The 21055-nt window shown below is 44.0% G+C and overlaps 2 long non-coding RNA genes across 3 annotated transcripts in view; one reads left to right on the top strand and one right to left on the bottom strand.

Annotated features, from left to right (window-relative positions):
* LOC138297231 (uncharacterized) overlaps nucleotides 1-4457 on the bottom strand; it is a 313159-nt gene extending 308702 nt beyond the window's left edge. Inside the window, exon 1 of the long non-coding RNA XR_011203952.1 lies at nucleotides 4324-4457. This is a non-coding gene — a long non-coding RNA (uncharacterized lncRNA). The remainder of the gene's footprint in view (nucleotides 1-4323) is intronic.
* Nucleotides 4352-21055, top strand: part of LOC138297230 (uncharacterized) — a 93455-nt gene continuing 76751 nt past the window's right edge. The window contains exons 1-2 of one of the 2 annotated variants that reach the window (XR_011203951.1): nucleotides 4352-4662; nucleotides 12741-12861. This is a non-coding gene — a long non-coding RNA (uncharacterized lncRNA). The remainder of the gene's footprint in view (nucleotides 4663-12740; nucleotides 12862-21055) is intronic. The other variant, XR_011203950.1, reaches the window with a different exon arrangement.

Genomic DNA, 21055 nt, shown 5'->3' with positions numbered 1-21055 from the left:
TGATCGGGCGATAGTGTGGCTTTGTTTAGGGACATCCAAAATTGTGCTGGCAGCGGTGTGGAAGAGACTGGAGGCTCCTAGAATTACCCAATGGCATGCAAGACTTTGGCAGGCCTTATCCATGGAACACCTTGCAGACATTGTCCACGACAGTTTTAAATTTTGTGAATACCAGTGAGGATCATTAGTGTCCTTTGTCTCCAGGGGCCTTCCATTGGTGGCTTTCCCAACGCAGACCAGAGCACTTCACCTTTTCCAGATATAACCTGTCTATGCCTTTGGGGGCTTGATAACACCATTTCAAGGAGATTAGAGTCTAATTAGACTATCTATAAACTGCTATGTGATAGATGTCAATTGTTACCACTCATGGTTTATGTTTTTCTTGTTTTTTTGATTAGGTTGCCTTATCTACAGGTCATTGTGCAGGTGGCACCTGTTCTGCTACAGAAACAATTGCAAGCATTCTATTTGGCACAGTACAACTTTCTGGCATAACTTAGACATGCTGGTGTCATAACAGAAGGAATGTATAACCTGTATGTGTTTCACTGTGAAAAAGCAATAAAGAAAGTTTGACTAAAAAAACTGGGTAGAAGAGATCAAAATTTCAAATATTTTGAACCCATGCAGCTCATCAAAACTAAACAAAACATAGCTATAATGGAAAATGGTCAATGCTGAATCATGGATAGGCTAGTAAAATATAATCTTCATTTGGATTCACTCAGTCTTGATACCACTAACAAATATGACAAGGATGACTGACAGACAGTTTTGTAGGCAAAAAAAATGTAAGACCGATAAAAAATCCATTACATTTTTTTCCTGCAACCAGGTATCAATATGACCTTTTCTTAGGTTTCTATATCTCTCTTCTCAACCTCAAAGGAATAATTTCTATTGTATTTTTAATTATCTTCTTTGTAATTTATTGGGGGGGAGATGAATTATACCTTTGTATTTCATATTTAGTTAAAAAATTCAGTATCTATTGTTCTAAAGGTTAAAGTGGTACCTCCCCTTCTCTATTTCACTTTATCGCATGTGGAAATATTCTGACAGTTGTATTGCAGCCTGCTTAGAATGCTGGGGATGGTTCTAATCTGTGAAGTGGGATTCTGTGGAATGTTGTGGGCAGAGGAGATGTACATCTCTCCGAATCGCCAGCATTGATTCCTGTCACAATTACACCTGTCTTTAGCAAGACCTAAAAGAAGTGCAGGTTTTGAAAGGAATCACCTTATGTTAACAAGCTCATATTCATATTGTAAAGGCAGTCAAATACTTGATCAAATAAGCTGAGAACAGACCGAACCAATGCTTAATGCGCATCAGTGGTTGCCGGTTGTCAGCAGTGGTACTCATTTTTGGGAATGGGGCTTAAAGTTTTTTTTATTGAGCTTTGGCCCACAGCAAGAGAGAGAAAGGCACTAAAGGCAGGGGCGGCTCCTTCACAATGGTGAAAGAGCATCGCCCCACTGACTGAGCCAACAGCTCAAAAATAAAACAATATTTTAGTATTGTTTTATTTTTCAGCTGCTGGCTCAGCCAGCATGTGCAGGGAGGGGTGGGGCTGGTCCATGCAGTCAGTGCACTAAGTGCGCATGTCAGTTTGGCCGGCCGCATTACGCCGGCCAAACTGACATGCACACTTAGGTTTCTCCAACTGGTCTCTGCAACACTTCTGGTTTGGAGAAACTAAACAGACCCCAGTGCGCTGTCTGGGTGGCAGCCCAAGCCGCTTAGACCAAATCTGTCGCTGCTCTCATGCTGGAGAGCAGCACCAGGATTGTGTGGGGAGCCTGTGCTGGGGTCCCAGGGTCTGCTGGAACACCAGCACCATCAAGGGAAGAGGATTGAGGTGGCCGGCGGCAGCAGATACAGGTAAGTTTTTTTTTTTTATTATTATTATTTTATTTCCCCTGTGCTCCCCCTTCCCTTCAGATTTGCAGCGCCCGCCGCTGACTAAAGTGAGAAAGAATGAAAAAGAACGACATAGGAAAACAGGAAAAAGAGAGAAAGGGATGCAAAAGAACCTGTGAAATTGAGACAAAGAGACAGGACGTTAGGGGTTGTGGAGAAAGGAGCAGGAGGCGTAATCAATCTGGGTAGCTTTGGAATGCGACAACCTTAGCACTCAACTGCAACCACTTTGAGCCCCAGCAGTCAGAGAAAACAAGCATTTGCAATGCAATAGGTCTCGCGTTTGCTTGAGTTACAGCTATTAGCTTTTATAACTGGAACTTTCTTGCCACACAAACTGAAAATAAAAAGTTAAAAAGTTGATTTAAGACTAGTCGATTCAAAGCGCCGCCGTGAGTTTGAAGCATAGAGACAAAAGGAAAAAGAAGTTTTCTGCATAGTTATTGGCAACAGTGACAGTGCAATTATCCATGTAACGGGGTCGATGGACAAGGCTTAACAAAACCGCCCCAAGGAGGGACAAACGTAAAGCAGTTACCAACTAAAACAAAGGATTTATGAAAGGCAAGCACATGACCCAGTGATAATGGTGGGAGTGCGGTGGGCGTGATTAAAAGCCCAGATACATACCAACACGTCGGAAAAGCAGCGCTTGCGCGCTGCTATCCTCGACCTAAAAAAGGAACAAAGCAAAAACGCCTTGCACACGAGCCGTGGAGAGAGGGCAATTGGCGAGTTGCTTCTGTCCTAAAGTGCAAGCATGTATGTCCACAATGACATCCAACCCACCATCTAAAATTACACCAAGGAGATAGAATTCACGTTTAGCCCTTGCGCGCCGGTACTGCACGTGGAAATGACATCTCCCGCTTAAAATGGACTGTACATTTGTACTTTTAATTACGCACGTTTTCTGAAGTGGCGGGGCATATTCTATAAAAAGGAATGCATCTTTCTTATAATGTCCCCGCTCGGTTACTTCCCGCATTAAATTGGCGAGCAGTGATGAACTAGAATGCACTTTATTTTCATCAACCAAAGTGCTCATTGCAAAACAGCCTTCAGGAGGCTGTAGGGTAAGCCGGAGGAAATGGAGACACGTCTCCTTTAATGATGAACACAATCAGACAGTATATCACATGACCTTTACCGTAATTTCTATTAAAATCATCTCATGTCTGGTTGCCTCTGCTAGCCCGGTTCATTTGTATTGTTTACAACAAGCCATCGTACTCAGCAGATAGCGCGGGCTGAAGCCATGGTTACCAGGTTTTACATGCGCTAGTTAAACGGAATGCAGCCTGTCTGTGGGGGTCACGGAGCTCCGCTGTCTAGCTATCAATCAGCCTATGCAGAGCCACATGCATCTTTTAAACATGCGCATTGTTGCCATTTAAAAATGCATCGAACAGGCTCTTGGTGTTTGTTTTAGCAGGAAAAGTGGACTTGGTGTGGTCTAGGTGAATAGCCGTGTATAGTTTTCTGTGAGTAGCATCGGATATCCATCCCAGCACTGCCCTCTGAGGCTTTCTAAGGTAGCAAACCTATCCCTTTAAAAGCTGTGTTTTATCTCAAATCATTATTATTGTAGGATGTGCCTGGGATGCAAACGTTGTGTAAATGGAAAGTCCAGGTAGCATGTAGTCTAGGCAAAATAACTTATAAGAACAGGCAGAAGACACGGAAACACTCTATAGACAACAGAGCATGAAATCCAACCAAGACTAAAATAACTCTTGCAACATAACACGACATAAGAAACCAAGACTAAAATCATTCTTGCCTATAAATTATGACATAACATGATACAACGTACCATAGCATACTCCAGCAGAGCAATCATAGAATACCATTACATGGCATAAATCGGGGGGAGGGGAGCAGTCAGGCTAAAATGATGAAAGTCAGAGTGGATGCTCTGGTATTTCAACCTGTCTGAGTGAAATTCGTAGCCTTTCAGTGGGTGCAGACCGGGTCAGTGTCAACTCAAAGCTAAACTTATAGAATGCTTCAAAGCCCTATTTGTAAAAAAATGAAGGGTTTAGGAAGGCGGTCGAATCAATTAATATGTCCCAATGACAGTAAATAATTGCACGATTTCAGTCCAGCTCCAGCAAACAGGTGTTGTAAGCCCTTCGCTGAGGAGCGAGTTAAAGAAAATGAGCTTTAAAAAACCCAATAGCCCTTAAAAAGCTAAACGGTACCAGCCAACAGTGGGAGAGAACACGCACCACAGCGAAAAGCGACTGTAGCAGAAGCAAGCTTAGACTGTGGTACTTAAGAAAACGACAGTAAAAGCAAAGGCGTAGACTGTGTGAGACCACCCTCTGCTGCGGCTGGCATCAGGTCCTGTCCGGAGTACACTCGTCACCACTGACTCAAAGCATGCATACTTACCAGTTCCGAGGGTTCAGAGAGTTTGGTGCAGCTTCAAGGACACGTCGTCCTGAGGAACGTCCCTGCTGCGCAGCAGGGATCCGAGCACTGGTATAATTAGAGAATGTACAGGCGGAATGGGAAGATCAGAAGGGCACTTACTTCCTGGGTGAAGCGGAGAGCGCGGGAAGTCTCGGGTTCAGCAGCCCTCCTAAACGAGCAGGGTGGTTTGTGTACACGGTGCAGCAGCTGATCTCTGTTTGCAGCCCGCGGAAAGGAACATTTACCGAACACCAAGAGCATCCCGTTTCATCTGATGCCAGGCTCGGCACAGCAAAGCGCACCTCACAACTTCGCACAGTAAGCACACTTGTACAGTAAGGGAGGTTCGAGCAGTTTTATGATAGCTGTACAAGGGTAAGGATATTGACACACATCACATATCTCTGTTATTTTGGGCGGGTTACTTGTCATCATTGTGGTGAGTTTATGGACTATTTATGACAACAGCAGTTGTGGTTTGAGCAAGTGGGGGGGGGGGGGAGGAGGGGGGAACACAAAGGTAAGTGGCTAGATCGCCTCTACGGCATTTTCCCACAAAATACAAAAATAATAAAAAAAATCTAGGCACGGTTTGCATGAATTTGAAGCAATATATAGAAAGTATGCGTTACAGCAAGCCTACAGTTGCAACTACGAGTGGGTGCCAAAGAAAGTGTGAGAAGACTAGTGGTGCATGCATTGGTGGTATCTACCTCTTTTTGAATAGAGTGTCTATTACAGTTTAGAGCACAGCGACTAAATCGGAACAATAGTGAGTGTCAATATGTTAGATGTCACCCTTGGGAGTTCGGCCCTTGCATCATCTGCAGTATATTCTTTAGAGTCCACACAAGAGCTGCAGAAGAGCAAGCCATAGTAATGACCTCCATCCATTTCCCTAAGATTCCATCCTGGAGCAACAAGGAGCAACCAATGGGAAGAAACTTTATACTACTAGCCATGGTCTATGGTCCACTGGGACCACCACAGTGCTACTGAGAATGAAATGTAAATATCAGCAGCCGTAGTATATGCCTGAGAAGTCCTACCAGAGATGACAGGTGACATAGTATGCAAATGGGCAGGATGGAGCCATCAGTAGTAAATACTATGCTATCAGTCATAGCATGTGCTGAATCTGTACACCAAGACAGTGACAGAGAGCAACCCATAGGTTTGGGCATCATCACATCGACAATGATACTTGTTAAATGAGATTCACCCAAAAGCACCAGGGAGCAACCTATAAGAATGACATTATACAGATAGCTATAGTATTTACTCTGATCAGTCACCAATGAAGCCACAAATGTCCAGTTGTTATGCAGTCAACTCTAGTATACTCCTGAGGGGTCTATCTTTCATCAAATATTGTAATGAACACTATGGTATAAAAACACTGGTAGTCCAAGAACAAATTTCAATTCAAGTGCTGCTTGAAGAGATTAGTATTATTGTAATACATGTACAGACAATTATACATTATACTTCATGCCATTGGCAGTTCTAAACCAGATGAGCACATCAAATACATCTACGACTTTGGTGAGCGATACACAGATTAGATAGTATGACAGCAGTAGTATAACAATGAGAGGATGTTAACTGTACCAATTTTATGAACACATCATGGTTCGGCCACTCCCCTCTCAGAGACCTCGGGTGATCATAAAGAAACATGTCTTTCACTGCTATATTCAAAGAAGCTGTTATATTTGTATTACCTTGGCTGAGAAAGAAAAACTGTTGTATCCATTGGTAAGCAAACTATACCATTGTCCTTATAAGTTTTATCATGATCATTTTTCTCTTCTGAAAGCATTTGGCCTCCAAAGAATGAGATCACGAAGTCACAAATGTTGCTATTTTTCCAAGTCATTAGAATGCCTGTATGGATTTTTTCAAGAAACCTTCAGTCTTGCCCTGCCTCCTCATAGTGCAATACCAACAGAACCTGGTTAAATTGTATCTCTTAGCCATATACATTCCCCGTTAGACAGAGAGAAAGCAAATTTGAAGTGCTATTCACAGGACGATATAGAATGGATTGATAACCAAGGGCAACACAAATATGAAATTAATGTCAATTTTAATGCACAAATCTAGCACAGAAGATTTCAGATTCTATTGACTGGAAAGTACACCCTCTCAGTGAGATCTTTTGGGAAGATGCCTCTTCTGTACTTGCTCATTTGTTAATTCATTGCTTTTTAAACAATTCTCATAGAAACCCAGAGCTTCAGAAGGGGGTGGTACTGTGTGCCTGAATGAGAACGAGAAAACAATAACAGAAGTCTGGGTACTGGATCCACCGCACACTTTCCCTTAAAGATTAAACCTCCGAAACAAACATCTTAGGATGAAAATGTGTTGGGGAAAAGTTATTTATTTCAGTAGGCCATTTACTTATCTGCTAGAGTCCTTCTGTTTGCCTTGTTTGTCCCATAGTTTTAGAGGAAGAGGTGGAGTTGGACAATTCCATAATTCCCAGTCCAGGATGGTGGGTGAGGTGGATTCCTATTGCTTCTCCCCAATCCAAGATAGTTCCTGTGCTTCCTGTGATGCAGTACCAGGTTTTCTGGAATCTTCCCTGTTCATAGTTCTCAGGGAGGAGGTGGAGCAGAACTATGTCTTCATATCAAATCCAAAATTTAAGTGAAGGTGTGCCACAATACAGCCAATAGGATTTGTCATCACATTGTTCACCCCTTTCTTTACATTTTTCACCTATTATTTTTTCCTTGCGATTCTGCAAGTCTCTCCTCCAATTCTTCTTATTCTGGATTCTTCACTAATTGGTCTTAGGTGTTTTGGTGCCCTGATACTCATCCTTACCTGTACTGTTGATCAACTTTTCTTGACATTTTTTTTTATCTGCCTCTGGAGGTTTTTCCACTGGGGTTTTTCTCTGTTGCAACCTTTCTTAAGGCCACCTGCTTATGCATAATTTGATTTGCATAGATAGCACTGGGGCTACAGGAAGGAGTTATGTTTGTGTCACGCAGCACTGAGGTCAAGGCAGATGCCTCAGTCCAAAACCTGACACCCTGGTAGCTTTGGAACAAGGTTAATAAATATATAAGACACAACAAAGATTAACATTGGTCATTAGAAATAATAGACAATGATTTATTTTTTTTAAATAAGGGAAAAAGCACATAGAAAATACAAAGTGACAATGCCTTAGGCCTAATCTCAGGCTGACTTAAATGGAGCAGGGGTCAAGGTAGTCTACTAGGACCCATAGGTTAATGTTTTTACTTTGTAACTCTGTTACTTTTATGATTCTGAAAATCCACCTGCAGTAAATCCAGGGTGCTGAAGCTGGTGATGGTTCCTCATCCTATCATACATCATTGTCGAGCTCCTACTAAACTCTTCAGTTTTGGGACTAAAAGTTATGAGCAGGACAAAGGTTAATTTCATAGCCACCAGGGGTGCTTTGTAGCTAGGGAAACTTTACCAGCTCACTTATAGCCCGTTATATTTTCAGACTTTGTCACTTTTTCTAGTTGTAAAAATCTTTCACAAGGGCAAGACTCAACCTAGTAAGCAGGGCTCTACAATGCCTAAGACCATCACTACAAGGTGTAGCCAAAGCATTTTTCTTGTTGAGAGAAGGTTTGAGAGGAAGAGACCTGATAATCTTACCTGCTGAGGACACCTTCAGCACCCTGACCACAATGTTCCAGCTGGGCTGACCAGCAGGAACACTGTAATATGCCTTTCCTGCCGGGTTGACTGGTGGGAACAGTGCTACGGCATTGGTCTTGGCTCCCTTAACCAAGCCAAAGTCAATACCTTAGCATACCAGCACCATCGGAATGTGCACTGTCTACAAAGCAGACAATGTACAATCCAAATTTGCTGGGTGGGGGGGTCCCTGCACTGCTCAGGAGCAGTCCAGGGGCCACTCTCAGGCCCCCAGCAGTGGCTTTCCGTGGCTGGGTGACCGCCATGGAAAGGCTTGCAGAAAGCTGAGATGTAACCAGTGTGGTGGCGGAGAGTTCAGTGCTGCCATGGCTGAATACAACTGAGACCACCAGCAGCCCATCACAAACAATGTTCCTGGTGGTGACAGCTGTCCCCTGGTGGGTCTGCCCGCCAGGGTTGAAATGTGGTGGTCGGACCCCTGGAGTGCCGCAGTCTGACTGTCACCATGAGTGTGGTAGTCCTTGGACCACCACATTCGTAATGAGACCCTAAGTCCCAAAAGTTGCTTGATACTGGGAAGGTCCCTTTGTGTCTCTCCTAGCATACATCCAAACTGTTGTAATTTCAATATGGTCTTAAGAAAAATAAAATACTCTTATTAATCTGCTATCTCAGTTTGGTTATACTTCTGATAGAAATTCAAAATGACTTTGAATTGTGTTTAAAAATGTTCCCAGGCAAAGATACAAAAATATACTTTTTTTCTTACTAGGCCTGCTAAAAGGAAATGTAACTTAGCCTACACAGTGACAAACACCTTCATCATGCACTTTTTGATACTATTTAGTAAGCCTCACTGTCATACATCATAGAAATGTGGGCTTTCAAACCACAAATAGGTGTGACACATTTTTTTAACAGAAACAAAGAGTAGAATTCTGTAATCTGACAAGCAGGGGAGTATAAATTAGAATAACAATATCATGTTTAAAATAAAATTGTAATCACTCTATCCACACAAAAATTATAAAACAACCTAATATCTGGTCTACTGCTTGGTGGCCTGACACTCTTGGTCCTTTACCTCTTCCCAAGCCCAGGGTCACAAACCTGGGCACTTGGTTTGACGAGAAGCTTTCTTTTGACAGCCAAGTCACTGCCCTTAAAAGGAAATGTTTTGGGCTTCTAAAGACCCTAAAAAAATCTTCTGTTTCTTGCCAGAGTCTACAAAAAAACAGTAGCCCAAGTCCTAATTATATCCAGGCTGGACTACTGTAATATCCTGTATCTAGGTGTGTCACAGACCCATGTGAGGAGACTCAATCAATCAATCAATCCAAAAATTTATTAAGCGCACTACTCACCCGTTAGGGTCTCAAGGCGCTGTGGGGGGAGGGGGGAAAGGTTGCCATTTACTACTCAAAAAGCCATGTGTTGAGGTGCTTTCTGAAGGTTAGGAGGTCCTGGGTCTTACGTAGTTTGGTGGGCAGGGAGTTCCAGGTCTTGGAGGTGAGGTGGGAGAAGGATCTGCCGCCGGAGGTGGTGCGTTGGATGCGGGGGACTGTGGCGAGGACGAGGTCAGCGGAGCGGAGAGGTTGAGTAGGTGCGTGGAAGTTTACTCGTTCGTTGAGGTAGGCTGGTCCAGGGTTGTGGAGGGATTTGTGAGCGTGGATATGGACTTTGAAGATGATCCTTTTGCTGATGGGCAGCCAGTGAAGGGATCTGAGGTGAGCGGAGATGTGTTCGTGGTGGGGTAGTTGAGGATGAGACGTGCGGCTGCGTTCTGGATTCGCTGGAGTTTTTGCTGGAGTTTGGCTGTGGTACCAGCGTAGAGGGCGTTGCCGTTGTCCAGTCTGCTGCTGATGAGTGCATGGGTGTCTGTTTTTCTGGTGTCTAAGGGAATCCATTTGAAGGTCTTCCGTAGCATGCAAAGGGTGTTGAAACAGGAGGACGATATGGTGTTGATTTGCTGGGCCATGGAGAGAGATGAGTCTAAGATGATGCCAAGGTTGCGTGCGTGGGTGGAGGGTGTTGGGGGTGGTCCTAGGGCGGTGGTCCACCAGGAGTCATCCCATACTGTCTTGTTGGGGCCGAAGATGATGATGATTTCTGTTTTGTTGGAGTTGAGTTTGAGGTGGCTTGCTGTCATCCATTTGGCGATGTCGAGGAGTCCGGCATGGAGGTTAGTCTTGGGGGTGGTAGGGTTCCTGGTGAGGAAGATGATGAGCTGGGTGTTGTCTGCATACGAGATGATGGTGATTCTGTGGGGGCGGAGGATGTTGGCGAGCGGGGCCATGTAAATGTTGAAGAGGGTAGGGCTGATGGAGGATCCTTGGGGGACCCCGCAGATGATCTTGGTTGCTGGGGACAGGAAGGGAGGGATGCGAACACTTTGGGTTCTTTTGGCGAGGAAGGAGGTGAGCCAGTCTAGGGCCTTGTGTCGGATTTCTGCGTCAAAAAGGCGTGTGCAGAGGATTTGGTGGCATACATTGTCGAAAGCTGCGGAGAGGTCCAGAAGGATGAGAGCGACGGTCTCGCCCTTGTCCACTCTGGTTCTGATGTCATCTGTGCAGGCGATGAGGGTGGTCTCAGTGCTGTGGTTCTTGCGGAATCCCTCTAGGAAGTGAGACAGTCGGGCGTTCACTATCTTCTCAGCGACCTTGGCGGGGAAGGGGAGAAGAGAGATGGGGCGGTAGTTCGTGAGGTCTTCCGGGTCTGCTTTGGGTTTTTGAGGAGCTCGTTGACTTCGGCGTGCTTCCAGGTGTCTGGGAAGGTTGCGGCGTCGAAGGAGCTGTTGATTATGGCGCGGAGCTGGGGAGCGATGATTTGGCTGGCCTTGTTGAATATGTGGTGGGGCATGGGTCTGTGGGGGAGCCTGAGTGGACGGAGTTCATGGTTTTTATGGTTCAGAATGTAGCAGCTCTACTTCTGCTAAATCTCCCTAAACGTACCTCCATGGGGGCCGCGCTCACCAAGCTGCATTGGCTTCCGCTGAAGCAGAGATTTCCCTACAAAGCCTTGTGCTATTCCTACAAGGATTTTGAGAATACTGGACCATATTATCTGCATTCTTTTATCAAACCATATGTTCCAGCTAGGAACTTAAGATCCATTGGTGCCATACAGGCTAGCATTCCCAAAGTGAAAAGAGCGTGCATTGGTGGCAGCTCTTTGAGCTTTTTAGCACCCAAATTCTGGTACTTTCTTCCTCTTTCAGTCGATCAGGTGTCCTTGTAATACCTCTCCCGGAAAAAAATAAATAACCTAGCTGTTCAGACTGAGCTATTTCTATGTTAACAGAGGCACACTTGGCCTGCAGGAGTTTGGATCTTAGTGCTGGAACACTTCCTTTGAAGTAGCAATGTGCTCAACACGTTCCACTAATATTGTTATTCTTCTTATTATTATTATTATTATTATCATCAAACAGTAGCAAGTGACTGAAACATCATTTAGGCGGAACCATTAATTATCAGTGGTTTTTCACAGTTTGGCATTGGTTTACTTTGAGGCATTTGAGGGCTTTTAAGGATTTTTTTAAGCATCTTCTAGCAGTTTTAAGTTTTAACGAAGTGTCACCTATCACTCTCTGGTCCGCCACGGCTCACAACAATTGCTGCAGGGAGAGCTGGGTGTTCTTTTGTTCTCTTTTCCTTACTTCCTGGGTGACACTAGACCGCTGCCATTTTGGGTAGATTGGTGGTCTAGACGTCTAGAACAGCAGACGCCCAGCGCTCTATGTAACTGACACAGCATTTACGAGGAACCATTCATTAACAGCACTTTGGCACAGTGTGGCATTGTTTTATTTTGAGGTATTTGTGGACTTTTAAGGCTTTTTAAGCATCTTCAATCACTTTAAAGCTTTTAAGGCATATCACCTACCGCTCTCCAATCCACTGCAGCTCATGCTGATTTTTGCTGTCAAGCTCTCACCTGGATCTTTTTGCAGGAGTGAAAAGGACCACTGCGAAGGTTCCCAACCTCCCTGTAGGCCAAAAATACCCAACACAGTCAAAGTCAAAATTGACCCACAAGGAAGAGAGGACGGCACAAGTTTGGTATCATCACCGAGTCACTATTCTTGTCTTCTGGCTTTCCTCGTACCTTTCTCTTTCTAGAAAACAAAAAAATGAAAATCAGTACAGAAATACTATGAAGGAACCTACAATTTAAGAGTATTAAATTATACTATTAAATAACTTACTTATATCCCCTCCTCCGTGTGCCTAGTGTGGTGAGTTGCTCAAGACATATATTTATTAAATCTATAAAAGACAAAATTCATGTGACTCTTGAATTCTTAAGAACCTAATGTGCATATTCTATGAAGTAATTAGTAACCCACCTTTGTACTTTTTGTGAGTGAGTGTGTATTACAATCCTATGAAAGAAGGCATTCTACATAGCCTAAATAACTGAATATACAACCTGAATCAATTCATGCCCCAAACATTGCTTTAGAACCTAAAAAAGTACTTCTCCTTTTGACATCAACATAAATGTGAGGGCTTGATTTAAAAAAGATAAATACCTAGTACTGCTGTACTCATGAAATAAATGCATACATCAATATAAAACTTTGTCTTTTCAAGTTCCTGACAAAAAGCCTTCCAAAAAGAAACTTCCCTAAAAAGTATCAGTTAAGTATAGTCTTGTAAACCTTTAGGCACTTTAAGGGCGTTACCCCATAATAAACGGTTGCTGGCTTAATGTGTGTTCTTTCTCCTTTTGATTTGCAGGTTGCAGAGGAAGAGATTTTCTGAGCAATGCAATGATGTGCCGAAGATCGACACGATCTGAAGACATGACAGAAAAGGAGGGAGACCAGGAATCTGAAGATCCTGAGAAACCGAAAGTCAGGTGCGTATCTAGCAGGAAGGGCTAAGAGTGGGTAGCTTCCTGTGGTGCAACACGCAGCGTTAAAGGCTGCACACCCCTCCACTTAAAGTAACCACACGCTTGTTTACTAGTGTTCGGGCTGCCACCCTAGTTGCGTAGAGTGCTGGGTTTTCTTTGTTCCCTTTTCTTACATTCTGGGGGCCCCTAGACTATCACCATTTTGGGTATGTTGGTAGCCTGGACATCAAGCACCTCCCAGGACACTGCTATTTAAAGAATAGCAGAGTGCAGATGCCCGACATTCCAGGTAACTGACACAGCATCAACGAGGAACTTTTTTTATCAGAAGTTTTGCACAGGTTGTCATTGTTTTACTTTGGGGCATTTTCGGGCTATGTTAGAAATTGGGTCTCTAATTGGCAGGGGTGTGCATGCTGTCAAAGTAGGAACCACAATCCTAGTCATGGTAAGTAAGTTATACTTCCGAAATTAACCTGTGCTCATCCTCTGGTAGCTTGGCACAGAGCAGTAGGCTAAACTTAAGAGGTAATGTGTAAAGTAATTTTTGCAACACACGCAGATAGTAGGACAATGAAAACACCACAAAAAGACTCCACACAGGTTTAGAAAAATAGAGAATATTTATCTGAGTAAAACAAAAACAAAATGACAAACTTTCAATCAGAGATATTAATGTTTACAAAATAAGGGCCTGATCATGACCTCGGTGGAGGGGATTACTCTGTCACAAACGTGACAGATATCCCATCTGCCGTTTTACAAGTTCTATTATATCCTATGTAAGTTTTAATACGCCAGGCAGGATATCCGTGGTGTTTGTGATGGAGTAATCCACTCTGCCAAACTCGTAATGAGGTTCTAAATGTGGAATAGTTCTTAGAAGTCACTAGCAGTCAAAAGGTTACTTGAGGTTGTGAATGACCGGTGCAAATCCAAGGGTCAGGCCGACTACGATGGAGGGTTGGCAGGGTATAGAACCCACGCAGAGCCTGCTAAAACAGTACCTGTGATGGAGCACAGCGTTGACGTCAGGGCATGATGCATCAGTATTTTCCACACAGTCAGGCCACTGCATCATTGTTCAGCTCCACAGAATTGAATGCAATGCATCGTCGTTGAGCCACTCAAATTGTCATCCAGCCGCATAGACTGTGAACCTGCTGTCATCTAACAGCCTCTGCATCCCATCCAAGGAGCAATGCAGTGGAATTTCTTACATACTCAAGGCGATGTGTTGTTTTTTACAGAAATCAGATGCAGAGCCCACTTCTGAAGCCCAGGACTGGAAGGGGCACCTCAGGCATGGGTAAGACTCACAGATAGCAGAGTCCAGCAGCACCAGAAGAATTGCAGGCAGTCTTTGATGTCCATGAGACTGCAGGAGAACTGGGGGCAAGCCAGCCAACCCGTGCAGTCACTCTGGATTCAGCAAAATGGGTCCAGTCCTTGTCCTTAGCAGGGCAGAGATCAGCAGGCAGCAGGGCAGCTCAGCAAAGCAGAGGAGCAGTTCCTTAGAAAAGCCGGTCCAGGCAAAGTGGCAGTCATTACAGCATAGCAGTCTTTACTCCAGCAGAGTTCTTCCCAAGTCCAGAAGTGTACTGATTTCAGGGGGTCAGAGCCCTAGTACTTATACCCAAAAGTGCCTTTGAAGTGGGGGTGACTTCAAACAGCTCCTTGAAGTGCACAGGTATTCCTTTTATCTCAGCACTGGCTCCAGACTATCAGTTGGGGTAATCATCCCTTTATGTGGGGTCCGACCCACGAAGACCCCTCAGTATGCAGATGAATGCAGATGTAGTTGAGTATCTTGTGTTGCGGCTGTCAGCAAAGAATGCACAAATGTAGCTGTTACCCATCCCAGTCCAGATGTGTTTTGGAGACAGGCCGTCAGGCACGCAGAGCAATGAGAGTAGAGAAATGCCCACTTTCTAATAGTGACATTTCTAAAATAGTAATAATAAATCTGACTTCACCAGTAAGGAGGATTTATCATTAACATTTCAATGATATGAAACATGAAGTAGCTACTCCATTCTCATCAGGAATGACAGCTGAAAAGTATATTAAGGAATTTCCAGTGCTGGCCTATGAGATGAGAAGGCCTCCCCTTAATGAAAAATGACTTTAGGAGCTTTTCATTATGAGTACATGTAAAGCTTAAAAGAACATGTCCTCCCTTTTACTTACATAGCACCCTGCCCTATGGGCTACCTAGGGCCTACCGTAGAGGTGCCACATATAATAAAAGGGGAGTTTAAGGCTTGCCAAGAGGTTTTAAATGCCAAGACAAAGTGGCAGTGAAACGGCACACATAGGTTCTACAATGGCAACCCTGAGACATGTTTACAAGGCTACTTTAGTGGATGGTACAATCAGTGCTGCAGGCCCACTGATAGCATTTAATTTACAGGCCCTGGGTATATGGAATACCACTTTACAAGGGACTCACAAATAAATTAAATATGCCAGTTTTCGATACACCAATGTTAACATGGTTAAAGGAGAAGCACATGCACTTTACCACTGGTTAGCACTAGTAAAGTGCTCAGAGTCCTAACGCCAACAAAAAGATACAGCAAAAACAGGAGGGGAAAGGCAGAAAGTCTAGGGTAAGACCACCCTAATGATTCCAGGTCTAACAGAGGCTCTTAAGGATTTTTGGAGTATCATCTAGCACCTTTAAGCTTTTCAGGCATGTCACATACTGCTCTTCAGTCCACTGCAGCTTACAACAATTGTTGCAGAGAGAGAAGGGTGTTCTTTTTTTCCCCTTTCCTTACTTTCTGGGGGCCACTAGACCACTACCATTTTGGGTAGGTTTGTGGTCAGATTTCAAGTGCCTCCCAGGAGATTACTATTTAAGTGATAGCAGAACATGGACGCGCAGTGCTCCAAGTAATTGACACAGCATTTACAAGGAGCCATTAATTATCAGCTGTTTGCAAAGTTTGGTATAGTTTTACATTGAGGCATTTGGTGATTTTTATGGATTTCTTAAGCATCTTCTAGCACTTTTAAGCTTTTAAGGTGTGTCACCTACCACTCTCCGAGCCACCATGACTCGCGCCAAATGTTGCACCGTCATTTTGGGTAGATTGGCAGTCTAGACGCCAAGTACCTTCCAGGAGACTACTATTTAAGGAATAGCAGATCGCGGATGCAAAGCCCATCTTCGCCCATCCGTGTTTGGACAACGCCAGGCACCAGGACCCCTGCTCCTTTTTTTAATCTTTGAAACAATGGTAAGCCCTCTAGCCTGGGAAATATTCTCCTTCTAAGCTCTGCCACATGCATATGATTCTTAAGAATCTTCAAAACCCTATATTAAGTTGCAAACAGCGTTTCCCCTTTTTAGAGTGTAACACTTTGTGTAATTACTGTAAATTCCATTGCTTTGCTTCTTTACCAGTAGCTAAAACCACAGATGCAGTGTGCCTGGTCACTAAGCCACACCTGAAGGTGCCACTTCAAGGTCCAGGACCGCTACCCTTGAGGGTTAGGGGCTGTATTGTAATGTCAGGTCTTTGGCTAAACATGCTACAGAAATGTGGGATCTTATCTCCTCTCTGTCTACTAAACTCTTTTTTTTTTTACAGAAACATGGTTAAATTCAACAGCACTTCTGTGTATGCCCTTAGCTTTACCAGCTCATTATGTATTGCTTAGACTTGACAGAGAGGGTAGACTCTGTGGAGGGGTGGCTATTGCATTCCATTACTCCCTCCACATGGAATTAAGTGACACTTTGATGTCTGACCGGGTAGAGTGATGTGTTTTCAAAATTGTAATTTCTTCTACTGACTCTTGGAGGAAAGCACTGATATATTGCCCACCCGATACAAAGGAAGATTTCAGTCAATCTTTGAGTGACCGTATCGCACCACATATTTTGTTCACAAATATTTTTTTGCTTTTGGGTAATTTTAATTTTCACAGGGACATATGGAGAATGGTGCAGTGATGCAACTTTTAGCAAATTTGTAAATGCTAGGGTTCACACAAATAATGTCAGGACCTACACATAAGGCAGGACACAACCTGGACCTTATTTTTACCGGTTCAGGGGAAGTAACATGTGAACTTCACCTTCCTGTCACTTGGACTGACCATTATCTGATCCAATTTTGGGTCCTTTATAAAAATACATTTGCCAAGTCTGAAACAAAACTCATTTAACCTAGCCACCCTTGGATGGCTGTCACTTCTGCCCCCTTTTCTAAGCATTATAGACCTGTCTCAATATCCTCTTGTGAGGATATGGACTCCACAGTAGACAGATACCATAATTCCCTCTCTAGGGTCTTTGACCACATTGCCCGGATTAAAAAAGTTCCTTCCACTGCAGCAAAAGGTCTTGCTCACTGGTACACAGAATATATGTGTGAGTTGAAACTCAAATGGATGTGTCTGGAATGTAAGTGGTATGTCACTAAATCTCTGGGTGACACAAAGCATGCAGGCTAATATTGAAAAGCTCATGATAGCTCGTAAAGAGTATCTCATGGCTACTATTGACTGTGTGGGAAACACCATGAAAGCACTTTACAAAACTTTAATTAGTTTTATAAAACCAGGAGCTTGTACTCATACTATCTCAGCCTCACAAAAGGTTTATGACTCTCTGGCAGATTTCTTTGAAGATAAAATCAATCTTACCTATAAGAATTTTCCAACCGCCCTGGAATTTAAGGAGAGAGAATTTAATTTTAATCAATGCCCTTCTAATTCCAACAAGATCTTAAGCAAAGTCGAGTTATGCTCTCTGAAACATGTGCATAGGATGTCATACCTAGCTAAATCTGGCTCCCCTTTTGACCCTTGTCACCCCAGGATAATAGCCAGTTTTGCCAATGTTATTGCACAAAGTGTTACAGCGCATTTTAACCTCTCTTTAACTTTAGCCAAAAGTCAGATGAAATGGAAGTGCGCATTAGTCTCACCCATTCTCAAGAAGCCTTCTACCATTCCGGGGATTCTCTCTTATCACCACCCGATCTCCTTGTTACCGTCACTCGCCAAAATTCTAGAAAGTCATGTTAACTCGCAATTGACTGTCTTTCTAGAAAAACACAAGATCTTAGATACTTCTCAGTGGGGGAGGTTCCACCTCAAGGGTGGAGGAGCATTGCCCTGCCTGATGTGAGTGCAGCAGGCAAACACAAACAAATGAAATGGCATCGTAATGCCATTTTAATTTTCCCACTGGCTCGTCACTGTGAGCACAAGTGTAAGGGCAGGAGGCAGGGCTCAATCCTGCGATTAGAAGATGACTGCTTGGTCTACATTACACATGTCAAATTGGCTGGCTGTCTGGCGACAGCCGGTCCGACATGAGCACTGTAGACACAGCAATACCAAGGCTGTGAAACAGCTAGAGGATTGCTGGCACAGGCCCATAGCCTCAAAATGAGCACTGGGTTAGCCTGCTCCAACTAATCCTAGAACTGATTTCATGCTGAAAACAGCATGAGAGTGGCTCCAGGAATGGCTTGATTCATGTTCCAGAGCAGGAAGAAAGTACTTCCCTCTCCTGCACGTGGGCACCAGAATCAGGGGAGAGTATTGCCACACCAGGTGGGAGCAGCATTAATGGTGTGTTGTGCAGCATCACTCCCCACCATATTTTTGCATTGCAAGTAGCCACTGCTTCACAGTCTGGGTTTAGAGCATCACATAGTACGGAGATCACACTAGTGGTGGCCTCTATTACTATTAGATTATCCTTAGACATGGGGACGCTGATCATGTTGTTATTACTCAACTTGTCAATGGCCTCTGATATAGGGCCTCATTCCGCCGCCCGCCAAAGTCCAGCCGTCAGAATACCGCTGCGCGGTCAAAAGACCGCCGCGGTTATTCTGAGTTTCCCGCTGGGCTGGCGGGCGACCGCCAGAAGGCCGCCCGCCAGCCCAGCGGGAAACCCCCTTCCATGAGGATGCCGGCTCCGAATGGAGCCGGCGGAGTGGAAGGGGTGCGACGGGTGCAGTTGCACCCGTCGCGATTTTCAGTGTCTGCTTGGCAGACACTGAAAATCATAGTGGGGCCCTGTTAGGGGGCCCCTGCAGTGCCCATGCCATTGGCATGGGCACTGCAGGGGCCCCCAGGGGCCCCATGACACCCGTTACCGCCATCCGGTTCCTGGCGGCGAACACCGCCAGGAACAGGATGGCAGTAAGGGGGTCGGAATCCCCATGGCGGCGCTGCAAGCAGCGCCGCCGTGGAGGATTCCCCAGGGCAGCGGGAAACCGGCGGGACACCGCCGGTTTCTCGTTTCTGACCGCAGCTGTACCGCCGCGGTCAGAATGCCCCGGAAGCACCGCCAGCCTGTTGGCGGTGCTTCCTCTGCCCTCTGCCCTGGCGGTGAGACACCGCCAGGGTCAGAATGAGGGCCATAGTCTCTTATTCCATTCTTACCCACATATTATATGAGGCAGGAATTTGTGTCATCGTCTTGTATGGCCCAGTGATTTTCTTGACTGCCTAAGCCAAAATACCTGTCTTGACTCCTTCCAGTCCAGAATTTAAGAATCAACAAAGGAGTATCACAGGGTTCCTGCCTGAGCCCTACATAATTTAACATCTATGTAGTGCCTCATAAACAGATAGTCAGAGCATGTGGATTTGAGATCGTGTCATATGCAGATGACACCCAACTACTTATTTCCTTAGGGCATGACTCTAGAAAAGTTAAATCTCAGCATGCTCATTGCATGAGAGAAATCATGACTTGTATGACTAGCAGCTGTTTCCAGTTAAATGGAGATAAAACAGAGATTGTACTTTTTTGCAAGGTACAGGAAATCAGGTCAGCCGATTGGTGGCCATCTAAGCTTGGCCCAGCTCCTGTTCCCAAAAAGGTAGAGAAAAACCTAGGGGTTAAAATTGATTACATCCTCTCTATAAAATCCCAGGATGAATCCACTTGTGGTACCTGCTGTGCCGCCATGCAGCTTTTAAGGAAAACCTTCCTGTGGTTTCCACCCAGATACAGAAAGACTCTAGTCCAAGCCCTTATCATCAGTTGTCTTACTTATGAGAACAGACTACTGGAGGCAGCCAATGACATCTTGCTGCCCAAACTGGAAATCATTCGACACACATTGCCCCGGCTAATCTGTAATTTGCCTTGTCACATGTCTGCTGCTCCTACTCTAAGGGATCTCCACTGGCTGCCTATTAGAAATCAGATCATATTTAAAGATATGTTGTTTGACTCAGATGGCCCTAAAAAAGGTTCTGCCTACCTATTTGAACCCAAAAACTCAATTTGTATCAGCATCCCAGATTACTGAGATTTTTTCGTATTGTCCATCCAAAGATCCCACAAATCCAAGCAGACAGATCTGGGGGCAGATCATTTTCTTATTTAGCTTCATTTTATTGGAATAAACTGCCCCTCTCTCTCCGCTCATGCACAGAGCTTCCTAAAATCAAAAAGATGTTAAAACATGGTTGTTCAATACTGCTTTCTAAGCTCCTGACAATGCTACCTCTTTAGCTGTTGTGCTAAGTGCCGAGATGCTCCTATGGGAGTGAGTCGTGCGCTAAAATAAGTGCATTTTACTAATAATGATACAAGCATATAGTTGTTTGTTTGAAGTTTATTGTGTTAATTGTGTTAACAGAAATAATTTCTGTTTGTTCCACATATTGTCATAAGTTTCAAATTAATTTCTAATCAAAGGACAGCAGTTCTTCTACATATTTGTCTTTGAAAGTGCTTAGTTGTTTAAAAAAAAACACTACTGTTTGAAACTTGTGGCAATATATGGAACTTCAAACAAATATATTCTACTGTTTGAGTGTAATATTTGTAAAAATAAAATTATAAAAAAAATATTTTAAACATAATGCAGTTATTGATATGTATATCCCTCACATTAATTAAACTTTTGGATCCTGTTATAAAATGTTCCTGGAAAGAGAAAGACAACTGGACTTTTTCTGTCTGGATGGATTTAAGTATGTGCAGTGCCAATGACACACTTGGATGAGTGAGAGTCCCAATATCCTAAAAACCTCAAAATTTTAGATCACACTTAGGTCTGAGTTACCAAAATCTAAATGTTGGTTCTCTACACGGTAAAGAAACACACAAATGCTGATGGGAGGAATGCTCCTGTGGCACAGAGAGACCCACATTTGGGCATACATTCACCACTTAGAGGTTTATGTCAAACATGTACACAGTCAT

This window comes from Pleurodeles waltl, chromosome 5, assembly GCF_031143425.1.
Source record: "Pleurodeles waltl isolate 20211129_DDA chromosome 5, aPleWal1.hap1.20221129, whole genome shotgun sequence".
NCBI lineage: Eukaryota > Metazoa > Chordata > Amphibia > Caudata > Salamandridae > Pleurodeles > Pleurodeles waltl.
Note: the sequence above shows the minus strand (reverse complement) of the source record. Positions and strands in the feature narration are given on the sequence as shown.